Source organism: Bufo bufo, chromosome 2 (genome assembly GCF_905171765.1).
Source record: "Bufo bufo chromosome 2, aBufBuf1.1, whole genome shotgun sequence".
Lineage (NCBI taxonomy): Eukaryota > Metazoa > Chordata > Amphibia > Anura > Bufonidae > Bufo > Bufo bufo.
The window spans coordinates 634,693,984-634,712,930 of NC_053390.1; positions in this window are offsets into that span (position 1 = coordinate 634,693,984).

An 18,947-nucleotide genomic window follows, 5' to 3' on the forward strand; every position below is an offset into this window, starting at 1 on the left:
CATCAGCATAAGGCTCCATTCAGACGTCTGTGTGTGTTTTGAAGATCCACGGATCCGCAAAACACGGACACCGGCAATGTGCGTTCCGCATTTTGCAGCCCGCACATCGCCGGCACTTAATAGAAAATGCCTATTGTTGTCCGCAATTGTTTGATTTTTTTCGGGATAGGAATTGCGGGTCCGCAATTCCGGATCCGGGCCGCACATCGGGCGGCCCCATAGAAATGAATGGGTCCGCAATTCCGTTCTGCAAAATGTGGAACGGAATTGCGGACGTGTAAATAGAGCCTAAAAGTGATACTGAAAGCCATGGGACTCTATGAGCTGTCCCAGGCCGAAAGTGTAGATAGAGAAGAGCAGGGGTCCTAGGACAGAGCCTTTTGGGAGACCAAAAGAGGGAATGAGACGAGGAGGTGGGGCGAGAGTGGGAGACTCTAAATGTCCGCTCTGTGAGGTAGGATGTGATCCAGGAGCGGTCCAGGTCAGTGATGCTAAGAGATGAGAGAGTTTGCAACAGAAGTGAGTGGTCGACAGTGTCAAAGGCAGAGGACAGGTCAAGGAGAAGGAGGACAGAGTAATGTTTTTTTGGTTTTGGCTGTTAGTAGGTCATTGGTGACTTTGGTAAGGGCAGTCTCAGTTGAGTGGTGGGGTCGGAAGCCAGATTGTAGCCGGTCAAAGAGGGAGCAGGAGGAGTGTTCTGTCTTCATACATGTTCACACAGTGTGCAGTCTGACATTCAGTGTAAACCATTCCTGTCTTCCAAATAAGAGGACTATTTTCTGTAGTCTAACTTGTTTATTGCTCAACAAGATTGTGAATTAGTAAAACTACAAGAATACAAATGTCTTGTGTAAGTAAAACATATAGAATAGCATGTACAGTAATACATTGACAGAGAAAGCTGATGTCCAAAATGACTGCCTATATCTAGATTGCATGGCTAGCTAACAGAAATAACTTGCTGAGTGACACTTATACCTAGCTAAATAGCTCTACATAACATACTGGCAGAAGAGATTCAGAAAGCAAGCGAAAGTCGAAAGTACCGGTACGCCCTGATGTCCTGGTACTTAAGGACACAGGGCATACGGGTACGTCCTGTGTATTTCTGATCCCCGCCGCCCGGCGGGCGGTGATCAGAACAAGATGCCTGCTCAAATGATTGAGCAGGCACCTCGGCAAAATGCGCGGGAGGGTCCTGTGACCACCCAGTGTCGGCGATCGCGCAAACCGCAGGTCAATTCAGACCTGTGGTTTGCGGCTTTACCTGCGGTTTGCGGCGGCGATCGGGCGTGCCATCGGGTCCCCATGCGGCTGTAGGGGGGACCCGATGGCATGGAAGGCAGCGCGCTGCCTTCCTCTGATGTGCCTGTGAGATCCAGCCCCCTGGATCTCACAGGTCGGAAGCTGTATGAGTAATACACACAGTATTACTCATACAGCCAATGCATTCCAATACAGAAGTATTGGAATGCATTCTAAAGGATTAGACCCCCAAAAGTGCAAGTCCCAAAGTGGGACAAAAAATTAAGTAAGAAAAAAAAATTGAAAAAAGAAAGTTTTCCTCCCAAAAAATGAAAAGTTTCAAGTAAAAATAAACAAAAACGTCATTTTCCCCAAATAAAGTAAAAAAAAATTGGCAAAAAATAGGGGGAAAAAAAGTATACATAGTAGGTATCGCCGCGTCCGTATCGACCTGCTCTATAAAAATATCACATCACCTAACCCCTCAGATGAACACCGTAAAAAATAACAAATATAAACTGTGCTAAATAAACCATTTTTTGTCACCTTACATCACAAAAAGTGTAATAGCAAGCGCTTAAAAAGTCATATGCACCCCAAAATAGTGCCAATCAAACCGTCATCTCATCCCACAATAAATGAGACCCTACCTAAGATAATCGCCCAAAAACTGAAAAAACTATGGCTCTCAGAATATGGAGACACTAAAACATGATTTTTTTTGTTTTAAAAAAGCTGTTATTATGTAAAACTTACATAAATAAAAAAAAGTATACATATTAGGTATCGCCGCATCCATATTGACCGGCTCTATAAAAATATCACATGACCTAACCCCTCAGATAAACACCGTAAAAAATAAAAAATAAAAACTGTGCTAAATAAACCATTTTTTGTCACCTTACATCACAAAAAGTGTAATAGCAAGCGATCAAAAAGTCACACGCACCCCAAAATAGTGCCAATAAAACCGTAATCTCATCCCGCAAAAATCATACCCTACCCAAGGTAATCGCCCAAAAACTGAAAAAATGATGGCTCTCAGACTTTGGAAACACTAAAACATGATTTTTTTTGCTTCAAAAATGAAATCATTGTGTAAAACTTACATAAATAAAAAAAAGTATACATATTAGGTATCGCAGCGTCCATGACAACCTGGTCTATAAAAATATCACATGATCTAACCTGTCAGATGAATGTTGTAAATAACAAAAAATAAAAACGGTGCCAAAACAGCTATTTCTTGTTACCTTGCCTCCCAAAAAGTGTAATATAGAGCAACCAAAAACCATATGTACCCTAAACTAGTACCAACAATACTGCCACCCTATCCCGTAGTTTCTAAAATGGGGTCACTTTTTTGGAGTTTCTACTCTAGGGGTGCATCAGGGGGGCTTCAAATGGGACATGGTGTCAAAAAAAACAGTCCAGCAAAATCTGCCTTCCAAAAACCGTATGGCATTCCTTTCCTTCTGCGCCCTGCCGTGTGCCCGTACAGCAGTTTACGACCACATATGGGATGTTTCTGTAAACTACAGAATCAGGGCCATAAATATTGAGTTTTGTTTGGCTGTTAACCCTTGCTTTGTTACTGGGAAAAATTGATTAAAATGGAAAATTTGCCAAAAAATTGAAATTCTGAAATTTCATCTCCATTTGCCAATAAGTCTTGTGGAACACATAAAGGGTTAACGACGTTTGCAAAATCTGTTTTGAATACCTTGAGGGGTGTAGTTTCTTAGATGGGGTCACTTTTATGGAGTTTCTACTCTAGGGGTGCATCAGGGGGGCTTCAAATGGGACATGGTGTAAAAAAAAACAGTCCAGCAAAACCTGCCTTCCAAAAACCGTATGGCATTCCTTTCCTTCTGCGCCCTGCCGTGTGCCCGAACAGCAGTTTACGACCACATATGGGGTGTTTCTGTAAACTACAGAATCAGGGCCATAAATATTGAGTTTGGTTTGGCTGTTAACCCTTGCTTTGTAACTGGAAAAAAATTATTAAAATGGAAAATCTGCCCAAAAAGTGAAATTTTGAAATTGTATCTCTATTTTCCATTAATTCTTGTGGAACACCTAAAGGGTTAACAAAGTTTGTAAAATCCGTTTTGAATACCTTGAGGGGTGTAGTTTATAGAATGGGGTCATTTTTGGGTGGTTTCTATTATGTAAGCCTCGCAAAGTGACTTCAGACCTGAACTGGTCCCTAAAAATTGGGTTTTTGAAAATCTCTGAAAAATTTCAAGATTTACTTCTAAACTTCTAAACTTCTAAGCCTTGTAACATCCCCAAAAAATAAAATATCATTCCCAAAATGATCCAAACATGAAGTAGACATATGGGGAATGTAAAGTAATCGTTAATTTCTAACGATAATTTGTTTTCCCTTAGTCCTAACAGCAGCACAGATGGGGTTAACTGCCCCTGTGGACTGGTAGGACCGGCGGAATTTTAATGAGCCCAAGAACCAATAAACGATCTTCAGCTCCCTGAAAGGGAGGAGATCACCCCCCAGCCCACCGTGTTTTTAACAAGCATAATGTATTTAGGGTGGGATATTTGTGTGCTGCTGTTAGGACTAAGGGAAAACAAATTATCGTTAGAAATTAACGATTCCCTTACGTCCTCAACAGCAGCACAGATGGGGAGATAGCAAGAAGAATCCCCTAGGGAGGGTCCTCATGCCTGGCAGAACTAAGAACAGTCTGCCCAAAAGCCGAAAACTCTGCCATCCTAGCATCTATCCTATAATGGGAGATGAAGGTTGACTCAGAGCTCCAGGAGGCCGCCTTACAGATCAACTCTAAGGGGAGGAGTCTTCTCTCCGCAACCGAGGTGGAGACCGCCCTAGTAGAATGGGCTCTCACAAACTCAGGAGGATCTAAGGATTGGGAGACGAAAGCTTCCATAATGGCCTCCTTGATCCAGCGACTAATGGTGGCTTTAGACGCTTTATGGCCTTTAGACTTACCGGCAAACAGGATAAGAAGATTCTCATCTATCCTGAACTCACTAGATCTATCCACATAGATCTGGAGGCATCTTGAAATATCCAGCGGGTTTCTAGCTGGAGTATCAGAGGAGGAGGCTGTAAACAAAACTGGTAAAGATATTACCTGATTGATGTTCTGGAATGTAGGCACCTTAGGCCTGAAGTAAGGTAAAAACTTCAGGAGTACTCTATCCTGTAGAAAAATAATGTACAGGTGAATTGCGGAGAAAGCCTGCAATTCAGAAACTCTTTTGGCTGAAGCTATAGCCAGAAGAAAGACCATCTTTAAAGTCAAAAATTAAAAATTTACCTCCTCCAAGGGCTCGAAGGGGGGAGATGCTAGCCCCCTGAGCACTACTGAAAGATCCCACTGGGGGATAGGTTTCAGTATAGTAGGCTTTAGTCTTTCAGCTCCCTTCAGGAAGCGTTTGATGAGTGGGTCCCGAGAATGTGGCCTGTTGAGACAGGCCGAGATGGCATAAACCTGTACCTTCAAGGTAGCTGGAGATAGGCCTCTATCTAATCCATCCTGAAGAAATTGAAGTATCGCAGGAAGGGGCGGATCTGCAGACGCCACCTGTCTGGAATCACACCATGCCTCGAAGATTCTCATGATCCTGGAGTAGGCCTTCTTTGTAGACTCTGCTCGGGAATGCGACAAAGTTCTCAGGACCGACTCGGAAAGCCCTTCTATGTTGGGAAGGGACTGATCAACCTCCAGGCTGTCAGGTTGAACCTGTGCAGATCTAGGCAGAGGTGAGTGTCCCACGACACCAGGGTCTGCTCCGGGGGGAGTCTCCAGTATTGTCCCCGACTCATCTGAATGAGCTGGGTAAACCAGGATCTTCTGGGCCAAAACGGTATGATGGCTATTTCCGAGGCCTGATCCTGACGGATTTTCATCAATACCCTCGGTATCATGGAAAAGGGAGGGAAGATGTAAGCCAGCCTGAACCTCCACGGTATTGACAGAGCATCTATCGCCAGGGGGTTGTCTTCCCTGTAGAGGGAACAGAACCTCATCACCTTGGCGTTGAACCTGGTTGCCATGAGATCCACTTCTGGCATACCCCATCTGTGAACTAGCTGCCTGAAGATCTCCGGATGCAGAGACCACTTCATGGTCGGTAATCCTCGACTTAAGCGGTCCGCTATCATATTGAGGGAGCCTCGAATATGAACGGCAGATAGATGGGAAAGGTTCAGCTCTGCCCACCGAAGAATTACCCCGATCTCTGACAGAAGGGGCAATGATCTTGTGCCTCCCTGTTTGTTTATATAGAGAACTGCAGTCATATTGTCTGACTGGACTTTCACTGCTTTGCCCCGGATCTGAGTCGCAAAGTGAAGGAGGGCTAGCCGGATAGCTCGCATCTCGCGAAGATTGGAGGAAAGATGCCGCTCCAGAGGAGACCAAGATCCCTGAATTGGGGATCCGTCCAGGTGAGCGCCCCAGCCTACAAGGGACGCGTCTGTAGTCAATATGACCCAAGCTGGTTGGGTCATAGACTTCCCTGCTGGTAGCTGAAACCACCATCTGAGGGAATTTCGGGTTTGACCGGACAGGGAGCACAGGGAATCTAGCCCCGCAGGGCTGCCGTTCCATAGGTGTAAGACCTCCGACTGAAGAGGACGGAGGTGCCATAGCGCCCAAGGGACCGCATCCGCAGCCGCTGACATGAGCCCCAGAATCTTCATGAGAGTCCGGATAGAGACTCGACGAGGGACATAAAAGACCTTTGCCAGGTCCTGAATCCGCGCTCTCCTTTCTGGAGTCAACCGGAGGGACATCTCCACAGAGTCGACCACGAATCCTAAGTAATGGATTGAAGTCGATGGGCTCACATTCGACTTCTGCCAGTTGATAAAACAGCCTAGGCGGAAGAGAAAAGAGATTGCGACCTGAAGATGGTGGGTAAGGATCGGAACTGAAGAGGCTATGAAAAGCCAATCGTCCAGATAAGGAATAATAGTCAGTCCTTGGAGTCTCAAAGCTGCCACCACCGAAACCACCACCTTGGTGAAGATAAGGGGGGCAGAAGAGATTCCGAAGGGAAGCACGGCGAACTGAAAGTGCCTGCAAACCCCTGAAATCTGGACCGCGATCCTGAGGAGTTTCCGGGAAGCGGAATGGATCGGAATGTGAAGGTACGCATCCTTGAGGTCCAGAGTAGCCATGACGTCCCCAGGATTGAGGATATGGCTGACTGACCTTATGGTTTCCATGCGAAACCTTGTTTCCCTTATAAATCGATTGAGGAATCTCAAATCGATGATCATCCGGAGATCTCCTGTCTTCTTGGGAACCAGGAACACTGGTGAATAAATCCCTAGGCCCCTCTCCCCTGCCGGTACCTCATCTAGGGCTCCCTTGGAAATATAGTCCTGAATGTAAGATTCTAGGACCACCTGTTTGGCAGACCCGAAGTTTCGTGTGGCGATGAATCTCTCTGGGGGGAGAGAGATAAGATCTACCCGGTACCCGGCGGAAACTATGTCCTGGACCCAGGGGTCTGCAATCAACCGGCTCCAAGAGTCTTTGAAATGGGTAAGACGGCCCCCCACGGGATTTTGGGGGAGGGGGTACGGGAAAATCTAGAGGAGACTGTCAGGTGTCAATAGGGATGTTGAAGTCACCCATGATGATAGTGGGGATATCGGCAGAAAGAAAGTGTAGGAGCCAGGTGTTAAAGTGGTCAAGAAAGATGGTGGCTGGGCCTCGGGTCGGTAAATGACAGCTACTTGGAGGTTGGAGGGAGAGTAGATGCTAACAAAGTATACTTCAAATGAAGTGAGTGTAATGGAGGGTGGCAGTGAAGTTGGGTTATAGGAGCAGGTGTCTTTTAGGAGAAGACCAACTACTCCACCATGTTTGCTGCCGGGGCGGGTGTGTGAGTGAAATTAAATCCGCTATAAGAGAGTACAGCAGGGGAGGAGGTGTCAGCCATGTTTCTGTGAGACCCAGAAAGGAAAGTTTTTGAGAGATGAAGAGGTCATGAATGTAGGACAGTTTGTTACAGACAGAGCGGCTTAGGGCAGTCTGTATAATACTGTTCTGACGTGAAGGGTGTCCCTTTAAGTTGAAGCGAAGGTTGTATCTTCTGTTCTGAAGGGCGGTAGTTGTGGTCAGCATCGCTTTGTCGCATACTGCTTGAGGTACTGTGGTTCAAGGTAGGATCTTTGACACTCTGTATAAGCTGGCTGATATTCTGGATCATAGTCATCTTCTGTCTTGGGATGCTCATGGACGTAATCAGCAGATGAGGAGGTGTCAGCCATGTTTCTGTGAGACCCAGAAAGGAAAGTTTTCGAAAGATGAAGTAGTCATGAATGTAGGACAGTTTGTTACAGACAGAGCGTGCATTCCATAATGCTCCTGCAAGAAGAATCAAAGGAGCTGGGGTCAGAGGAATGGTTATTAGGTTTAAGGGGTTGCAGAAATTTGTAGAAGGAGATTTGTAGTATGAGGTAGAGGTGATAGTGAGGTTTTCCTGAGGGGAGCCTGGATTTGGAGAGATATCACCAGCAATAAGGAGAAGCAGAGAAAGTGTTAGTAGGTGAGAATAAGAGAGGTCATAAGGTGGCTGTGTGTGTTTGGGAAGGAAGTGTTTTACATTGCCAAACAGGTTTGTGCAAGCACTCAGATGAATAGGTAAGATGGAGGGAGAGATGAATAGTTCCTTGCTGGGTGAATGGATGTGGGGGTATTTCAGGAGGTTTAGGAAAAGTGTGAAGAGTAAGATGAAAGATTGAAACATTTTTTGCATTAACTATTTCTGTAATTACCTTTGGTCTCCTTCTGGTTCAATTCTGGTATAATTCGGTATGTGCACTTGAAAGATGTTGCATTGAAAAGACCAATGTCTGAAAGACCTAAGTACTTAGATTTATACCACTTAGTGTTCAATCAGGTATGACCAAGAGGAGGGGGGGGGGGGGGCTACATTTGGCCTAATCAAGGAAGGACCATATACAGAGGGAAAATAGTCAATGTATACAAATACTCAATAAATCCAGCAGGGAAAGAGACATTAATAGTACAATGCAGACATACCAGGGGATGAGAAGGAAAGATGAGGGGTGTGGACAATATCAGACTCTGGAAAAGTTGGGTGCAGCAGTTAGGTTCAATGCAGACATAACAGGGAATGAGAAGGAAAGATGAGGGGTGAGGACACTATCAGACTCTGGAAAAGTTGGGTGCAGCAGTTAGGTTCAATACAGACATACCTGGAGAGGAGAGAATTGGGTGAGTGATGGTCAGTAGACAGTGATGACAAACTGGATTCCGTATCCATAATATTACATTCTGGTATAATTTGGTATGTGCACTTAAAGAGTTGCACTTGAAAGATGTTGCATGATGAATTTATCTGTATACAGTGATCCCTCAACATACAATGGCCTAGGCAATATTTTCAACTTGTGATTTCTCTTGGGCCATCGTAAGTTGAAACTAGACTCAACATACAACTTCTCAGTCTCAGATCCAATCAACTTGGCCATTTCTCTGGTAAAACATGTGTACTGCTATCTTAGTAGCAGTAGTACATATACTGTAGCAGTAGTATACTGTATATTCTGTCCCACCCTCTGTATGTGCCAGGAAGAACTGCTTCTTTGGACAACAGGGCTCTGATATATCATACCTTCACTCCAGAAGTATGACTTCAAAAAGTCACAAAAATAAGGCTTTTTGACCTTTTGCACTCATTTGTGCAAAAATTGAGCAACTCTTTGCATTTTTACACCACTCACTCCAGTTTTGAAATGTGAGTGGAAAAGTGGGTGTGGTTAGCTATGTTAATGATTTTCACTCCAGATTTATCATTGAGTCTTTTTTTTTTAAATCGCAAAAAAATTGCCATCGCATTCCAGTAGGAGGTTGGAGTAGGAAAACTGGAGGAGCTTCTCTAGACAAAAGTGTTAGGTTTAAGGATAAGACAAATTTATCAAAAAACCTGTGACATTTGATAAATGTGGCATAAAGTACTCCAACACAGACTCAAGCAAAACTGACTTCAAATATTCCCCTTATAATAAATTCCCCCCTGGTGATGATGACTCCATTTGAAGAAAACCTGTGAGCCCATTTTTGCCCTCCAAACTAATCGAAAGACCTTTATGATATCTTTATGAGGTTCTTGACAGTGTACTTATATTCTCTGAATGCGCTATAAATTATGTTAAATCCTTGTTCCCACCATATGCTAAGGGTGTTGGCAGCTGATTAATCAGGTGTAGCACGATGAACAGGGTTTTATTCGGAAATAAAGCCTCATTCACACATCAGTGTTTGGTCAGTGATTTTGAGCCAAAACCAGGTGTGGCTCTAAACACAGAACAGGTGCCAATCTTTCCCTTATACCTTTTGTCTGTGGAGGCTCCAATCTTGGTTTTGTCTCACAATCACTGATGGAAATCACTGACCAAAACACTGATGTGTGAATGAGGCTTTAGAGCAAAATATATGAATATAATTTTCAGTAAGCTCAGAATCTCAGCACATCTGCTTCTGGCTTTCTTCTCTCTCAGCTCTCTCCCTGTACATGTGCAGCACGTCTCCGCCCCTTCCTGCCTTATTCTACATAGTAACATAGTTTATAAGGCTGAAAAAAGACATCTGTCCATCCAGTTCAGCCTGTTATCCTGCAAGTTGATCCAGAGGAAGTAAAAAAAAAACTGTGAGGTAGGAGCCAATTTTCCTCACTTTAGGGGAAAAAATTCCTTCCCGACTCCAATCAGGCAATCAGAATAACTCCCTGGATCAACGACCCCTCTCTAGTAGCTATATCCTGTAATATTATTACACTCCAGAAATACATCCAGGCCCCTCTTGAATTCCTTTATTGTACTCACCATCACCACCTCCTCAGGCAGAGAGTTCCATAGTCTCACTGCTCTTACCGTAAAGAATCCTTTTCTATGTTTGTGTACAAACCTTCTTTCCTCCAGACGCAGAGGATGTCCCCTTGTCAGTCACAGTCCTGGGGATAAATAGATGATGGGAGAGATCTTGGTACTGACCCCTGATATATTTATATATAGTTATTAGATCTCCCCTCAGTCATCTTTTTTCTAATGTTGATAATGTTTCAGGGTACTGTAGTTGCCCCATTCCAGTTATTACTTTAGTTGCCCTCCTCTGGATCTTCTCCAGCTCTGCTATGTCTGCCTTGTTCACAGGAGCCCAGAACTGTACACAGTACTCTATTTGTGGTTTGACCAGTGATTTGTAAAGTGGTAGGACTATGTTCTCATCACGGGCATCTATGCCCCATTTTGATGCAACCCATTATCTTATTGGCCTTGGCAGCAGCTGCCTGACACTGGTTTCTGCAGCTTAGTTTACCATATAGTATGTTCTGGTGACTTGCATTATTCCTTCCCATGTGCATAACCTTACATTTGTCAGTGTTAAACCTCATCTGCCACTTCTCTGCCCAAGCCTCTAATCTATCCAGATCCCTCTGTAGTAGTATACTGTCCTCTTCACTGTTATTTACGTTACACAGTTCAGTGTCATCTGCAAATTAAAGGGGTTGTCCAGGATCAAGATTTTTTTTTTTAAACAGTTGAATCTCTATTAATAGCGGTTTGAAGGTCCCCCCAGATGTTTTTAGGTATTTTTCAGCTCCTACGGTCCCCCACTGACTGTTTACCTCTCTGTTTATGTGTGCGGTAACTTCCTGCCTCACTGCTTTCTGGGTCCATGAAAGCGCCCCCCTAATTCATATGCCACCTCCTGCAGCAACTATTCCTCCCCCTTAGTCACGCCCCTAAACGCCTCCTTCCTTGCTAAGAATGCACCCTGTCCGGTGACGTCACCGGACCAGAGGGGAGTGGCTTAGCGTGGTGTGTTTCCACCTAGTTACCGCCCCTCCATGCGCTCTGAATAATTACTGAGGCTGACGGCGACGTCACTGGGCTCCTTGCGAAGCGGAAGGAGCGGCTTCGCTATGAAGAAAGGGACCCGGTACGTCACTGACTGTAATAGAAACTGCACTTCCGGATAAAAATTTGTGAAGTGAAAAAGGGCCATCAGAAATGTCTGGTAAGGGAAGGACAGGCATGAATGTAATATTTAGGGGATCATTGTACACATACACCAATTTTCCCAATCCCGGACAACCCCTTTAACTGTGCAAGCCTTCTACAAGATCATTAATAAATATATTGAAGAGAATAGGGCCCAATACTGACCCCTGAGGTACTCCACTAGTGACAGTGACCCAATCTGAGTGTGTACCACTAATAACCACCCTCTGTTTTCTATCATTGAGACAGTTACTTGCCCACTTACAGACATTTTCTCCCAGTCCGAGCATTCTCATCTTATATACTAACCTTTTATGCGGTACAGTGTCAAATGCTTTGGAGAAGTCCTGATATACGACATCCATTGATTCGCTGCTGTCAAGTCTAGAACTTACCTCCTCATAGAAACTGATTAAATTTGTTTGACATGGCCGATCCCTCATGAAGCCATGCTGATATGGCGTTATTTGCTTATTTTCATTGACGTACTCCAAGATAGCATCTCTTAGAAAACCTTCAAACAGTTTACCCCCGACAGATGTTAAACTAACCGGCCTATAGTTTCCGGGCTCTGTATTTGCACCGTTTTTGGGGTTGGACATGTGCATTCAAAAGTTTAGAGAATGGCACATTATGTTCACCTGTAAAGATTAGCGTGCATTTTAGGTTCATTCTAAAATTTCACCCACAAGCCAAATATCCCTTACTTTTTGTGCAATTGTTGCAATACACATTATTCCAACAAAGGGGATAGCAACTACTGCACTGAAGTCAAGCTACCCCTGCCCCTTCTCCATTGATTGATGCCTGCAGTGTTGGGAATGCCATCCACTTGCTTTCCTGAGAGCTCACCTGGCTTACCGATATCTTGTGCTTATGCCGTTGTGCAGAGCTGTCGATGCATGAACAGTAAAGCTTGGTGTACTTATTACAACTTAACTGAAGCTGGAATGAGTACACCCAGCTTTACTGCTCATGCGCGAAGCACTACACAATGACTTCTTTGGTCTGGTCCCTGCAGCTCTTCACTTCCTGATCTTGGCTAGACATGGCAGTGTGCCTTGGGGCTCCATTCAATAAGTATGAGACTCCATTCAATGTGTATGAGACTGAGTGACACAACACATACCTTGCCACTGGTTCTGTCATCATTTCAGTGATGGGGGTTCCCAGGGATCAGTTTTTTATCAGCTACCTTGTGGTTAGGTGATAAGTGTCTTTGGTGGGACAATCGCTTTAACTCTGTGTTGTATTATGCAAGTCTGAATGAGTCGTAACAGCAGCATCGGACTGAAGTCTCTTGGGCCCACCAGAGGAAATTAATCTGAGGGCCCAACCTCTGTGTATATAGGACCTTAAGGGCTCTGTTTTATTATTTTGGCTGAAGCAGTGATGTTCTGTATACTGCTGCAGCCAATCACAGGCCTCAGTGGTCTCATGTCATACACTGCTAAGGCCACTGATTGGTTACAGTGGTTAGCAGGACGTCACTGCTGCAGCCCTGTGGATGGGATCAGAGTGGGTTGGGAAGGTGAGTTTTTTTTAAATTATGACTATTAATAGCAGGCATCCTCAAACTGCGGCCCTCCAGCTGTTGCAAAGCTACAACTCCCAGCATGCCCGAACAGCCTACAGGTATCAGCCTACAGCAGGGCATTGTGGAAGTTGTAGTTTTACAACAGCTGGAGGGCCGCAGTTTGAGGATGCCTGATTAATAACATGTATTACATGTTGTAAAACCTTTAGCTGTCACATGTATTGCCACTTGATTGCAAGAACCAGTGGTTTTGGCAGTGAAGTCAAGGAAACCAACATGATTCACTTGCTATCGTAATAACACTATGGGGGTCATTTATTATACTGAAATACACCTATATTAAGCCTATTTCAGGCGCAGATGGCGGCGCACCGGTTAGTTATGTAGAGGTCAGCGCCCCTTCATAACTTCGGAGGATCCACTGCAAGTGCAGGGGCTTTATTAAGACCAGCATCTAAAACGCCGTTCTTAATAAATTACCTCCTATGTTTCAAGACTACTTGTTATCCTCTACGGCTTACAAATGAGCTGGACCCCTTCGTATATACTTTTAAATTCCTGACTACTCTGTGAAATGTCCATAATTTCTCAATATCGTTATTGTTTCCAGTAAGTATTCAGTCAGTGGTGCCCTCAGCTAAACATGCCTGAACACTTATCAAAGTCATACTTGGAACATGTAATTAGGAATGATTCTTGTCTCGCATCTCATCTTAATTCCCTATTAAAATATTTCACCATAGGGTATACTATATACAGAGAAGATCTTGTTGGATGAATCAGGGTATATATTACTATAGGAGAGGAACACAAAATCTGAAAAACTCTTTTGAACATGAATAAATGATCTTTATTTTACTAATATTGTATATGGAAATTAGTCTGACGCCAAAATACTTCCTCATCAGCTTCACATCCCTACTTGGATCCATCCACTACATGCCCCCAGCCTTCCACTTGCTTCCGTTTTCCTTTTCACATGTGAAATATGACACTGACCTTGACACATTGTCTTCCCTAGTATACAGTGCATTTGGAAAGTCTTCAGCCCCTTTCACTTTTTTCACATTTGTTATGTTGCTGCCTTCTGCTGAAATAAAAACACAAATCAAGTTTTCCCCCATCATTCTGCACCCAATATCCCATAATGAAAAAGTGTAAACAGAATTTTAGAAAGGTTTGCAAATGTATTAAATAGCAAAAGCTAAAATTTTGCATGGACATGAAGTATTCAGACCCTTTACTATGACATTTGAAATTCAGCTCTGGGGGCCTTCTTATTTCTGTTGATTATCTTTGATATGTTTCTACACCTTGATTAGAGTCCACTTGTGGTAAATTAAGTTGGACATGATTTGGAAAGAGACACCCCTGCCTATATGTGGTCTCACAGCTGACAATGCTTATCAGAGTGAAAACCAAGCCACCAGGAAAAAAGAACTGCCTGTAGCGCTCAGAGAAAGGATTGTGTGGAAGCACAGATCTGCATAAGGGTACAAAACTATTTCTGCTGTACTGAAAGTCCCCAAGTGCACAATGGCTCTGTAATTATTAAAGAGGACCTTTCACAGTTTTTTTTTTTTTTTTAACTGAGTACCTTTATATGGAGAGTACCAGTCACAGCCATTAAACAGCTCACCTTCTCCCTGGCTGTGATGTTGTCCACTATGATTGGACCGCGCCACAGCCAGGGAGAAGGAGACACCCACTGAGTAACGCAGCTGTCTCCTCCTCCCTGTACCAGTCTTCTGCATTAACAAGTTAGGCGACGCAGCAGGGCAGACAAGGAGTCTTTCAACAAAAAAAAATTCTGGCAGCATCAGCGGAGGGTACTCCGCATGTAAAGGTACTAAAAACATAAAAAACTATGAAAGGTCCTTTTTTAAATGGAGGATATTTGGAAGTACCAGGACTCTTCCTAAAGCTGGCTGCCCCACCAAACTAAGTAATCAGTGGAGAATGGCCTTGATAAGAGAGGTGACCAAGAACCCAATAGTCAGTCTGGCTGATCTCCAAAGATCCTGTGCATAGATGGGAGAAACTTCCAGAAGATCCGGCATGACTGCAGTACTCCACTAATCTGGGCTTTATGGCAGAGCAGCAGAAAGAAGCCTCTCCTAATTAAATGACACATTGAGCTTGCAAAAAAGCATGTAAAGAACTCTCAGACTGTAAAAAACAAGATTCTCTGGTCTGATGAAACCAAGATTTAACTTTTTAGCCTCAAATCTAAGCGTCATGTCTGGAGGAAACCAGGCACTGTTCATCACCTGCTCAATACCATCCCTACAGTGAAGCATGGTGATGGCAGCATTATGCTGTGGGGTGTTTTTAGCGGCTGGGACAGGGAAATTGGTCACAGTTGAGGGAAAGCTGAATAGAACAGAGTACAGAGATATTCTTAATATTCTTAATAGTGCTCTGGACCTCAGACTATGCCAAACATTAACCTTCCAACAAGACAATAACCCTAAGCACTTAGCCAGGATAACACAGCTGTGGCTTAGGAGAACTCTGTGAATGTTCTTGAGTGGGCCTGCCACAGCCCTGACTTGAATCCAACTGAACATCTCTGGAGAGACCTGAAAATGTCTGCCCACCAATTGTCCCCCTTGTGGGAAAGTTCCTGTGCAATAGGTTGTCTAGCTTGCTAGTTCAATGCAAAAGTACTATAGTTTTGCTTGTCTGCCCGTGTACCGACATTACGGATTTGATCCTTTACTGCCTGCCCTGACCTTGCCTGTCCCTCACTATGGTTTTGCCTGATCCGTTAGTGCTCTGCACTGTTGTATCTTGACCCCCGTGGGTCAGCAGTCAATAAAACAGGAAATAAAGTAGATTGGTGGTTGGCTCACACTCAGGTGATTACGGGCAGGTGCTGCAAACTCACAACTTGGGTGCCCGAACCCAAAAAATGGTAGACAATATAACAAAAAGAAAGGAGTGAGCACTCACACTATCTGGACCATGGGGAATGAATGGTATTTAATAATTCGTACTCAATTACAGTAAAATCACATAAAATAATAAATGGTACCAACATAAAATCACACTGGCGGGTAATAGTTGTGCAAACCTTGTGTAATGATTGGTCACAATTCACACTTGTCACCACCTAAGATTATATGGTGACAATGAAACCGCAGGCCGCAACTTAGCAGCTGTAGTATCCCGGTACAAATTCGTATGGCTCCGGATTAAAGTGTCCACGTGCATAAAAATGTCTCTCAATAGAGCAGTCTCTCCACAGTTGTTCCGGTGTATCTACACAGGGCTATAGATAATATGTGCCCAGTTCAGGTTCCTACCTCATTCCAAGATTCACCAAACTGTTCTCCGCTGGGCCGTCCTGCCACGAGCAGCAAGTGATGCCGGCCGCTTCGGCGTCTCACGTCACAGATCTCGAGTCGCTGACGTCACAGTATCGCGGGAACAGAAAATTTGGCTGATGTGGATGGTAGGCAATTGTTGGAACCTGTATTCAGCTCCTGTGTCCTAGTAAAGTGTTAGTAAGATTCCTTATCGCATGGCCATGCAATGTATTCCATCCGAATCCAGTGGGTTAGGTGGGCGCTTCTTCCAGTCACCAGACGCGTTTCGGGGCGTTCTACACCCCTTCCTCAGTGGTCAATAAAACAGACTACTCCAAGCGGTAACAGCCTTGTGGTTCCCCTGAAGCGAAGTCCAGATCCCTGTAATGGGGTTAAAGAGTGAAAACAGGGGACTTCCAGGATAATGCTCTTAGGAGTAGCCCCAAGTCAAATTTGGTTGACACAGTGGTTTCACAGCAACTGTCGTAACACCGAAACTGCCGGATCTTGCCCAAATTACCTGATTGCTGGAATATGCCAAACACTACCAACACCTTATGGATCCCATTGACTATAATGAGGTCTGTCGGGTTTCCAGCCTGGATTCTGTAAGACGAAAATAATGCTGCATGAGGTAGTGTTTTGGCCTCTTTTAGCCGGAATCTGCAACGGATGCTCCTGTCAGGATCTCTGCTGCATGTGTAAGCCTAGCCAACTTTTATGAAATCAAACAATTTGGAGTAGTACGACCAGACTTATGCGGTTCACCAATAAGTTACTAGCAGTAATAGAGGTTGCATATTTTCTGTAGGTGAATCATCAAAAGTCTACATTACATGCACAGTAACCCCAGTGCAAGTAACATCAATAGTATGACTTAGGCTTGGTTTGCATCACCTTTTTTTTCTTACGATTAACGTATACAAAAAAGATATCAATTAAGCGGATACCTCAGACAGATGACATACGGTGGCATTTGTCACCAGAGTTCCATTGAAAAAAAACATAGGTTAACATATAAGTTTTTTTTTACTGGACTCTGTGGGATGGAAAAGTAAGAGTGTACTACGACTGTGACACTCTAATAATTAATAATATATTTGAATATATCCGCTAGTACTGGTCACTGTGCCTCACCACCTGATGAGAAGGTCATGGTTAGTTTGAAGTTTACCGTTAAAGGAGTTATCCAGACTCTTAAAGTTGATGAGCTAGCCTTAGGATAAGTCAGTTGATTGAGGAGACAGCATTGCTCAGCCTTTTCATTGTTTACATTGATCCTGGACGCTGATCGTACACACTGTACTGTTGGTAGCGGTGGCAGCGGTGGTGCAGGATATTACAGCTTGTCCTGAAGATAGGCTAAATGGGTGGAAAACCCATCTATATTAGGTCTTATGTACACTGCAATGTGGAACCTATGCAACATCACTTGGATCTCCTATGCTTATGTAATAGATGATGTGTATTTTATATTTATTTATTTAGTTTCTTTATGTTATGCACCTATATAGCGCTACTACAGTCAGGTCCATAAATATTGGGACATCAACACAATTCTAACATTTTCTGGCTCTATACACCACCACAATGGATCTGAAATAAAACTAACAAGATGTGCTTTAACTGCAGACTGTCAGCTTTAATTTGAGGGTATTTACATCCAAATCAGGAGAATGGTGTAGGAATTACAACAGTTTGCATATGTGCCTCCCACTTGTTAAGGAACCAAAAGTAATAGGACAGAATAATAATCATAAATCAAACTTTCACTTTTTAATACTTGGTTGCAAATCCTTTGTAGTCAATTACAGCCTGAAGTCTGGAACGCATAGACATCACCAGATGCTGGGTTTCATCCCTGGTGATGCTCTGCCAGGCCTCTACTGCAACTGTCTTCAGTTCCTGCTTGTTCTTGGGGCATTTTCCCTTCAGTTTTGTCTTCAGCAAGTGAAATGCATTCTCAATCGGATTCAGGTCAGGTGATTGACTTGGCCATTGCATAACATTCCACTTCTTTCCCTTAAAAAACTCTTTGGTTGCTTTGCAGTATACTTTGGGTCATTGTCCATCTACACTGTGAAGCACCGTCCAATGAGTTCTGAAGCATTTGGCTGAATAGGAACAGATAATATTGCCCGAAACACTTCAGAATTCATCCTGCTGCTTTTGTCAGCAGTCACATCATCAATAAATACAAGAGAACCAGTTCCATTGGCAGCCATACATGCCCACGCCATGACACTACCACCACCATGCTACACTGATGAGGTGGTAGGCTTAGGATCATGAGCAGTTTCTTTCCTTTTCCATACTCTTCTCATCACTCTGGTACAAGTTGATCTTGGTCTCATCTGTCCATAGGATGTTGTTCCAGAACTGTGAAGGCTTTTTTTAGATGTCGTTTGGCAAACTCTAATCTGGCCTTCCTGTTTTTGAGGCTCTCCAATGGTTTACATCTTGTGGTGAACCCTCTGTATTCACTCTGGTGAAGTATCTTGATTGTTGATTTTGACACACATACCTACCTCCTGGAGAGTGTTCCTGATCTGGCCAACTGTTGTGAAGGGTGTTTTCTTCACCAGGGAAAGAATTCTTCGGTCATCCACCACAGTTGTTTTCTGTGGTCTTCCGGGTCTTTTGGTGTTGCTGAGCTCACTGGTGCGTTCCTTCTTTTTAAGAATGTTCCAAACAGTTGTTTTGGCCGCGCCTAATGTTTTTGCTATCTCTCTGATGGGTTTGTTGTGTTTTGTCAGCCTAATGATGGCTTGCTTCACTGATAGTGACAGCTCTTTGGATCTCATCTTGAGAGTTGACAGCA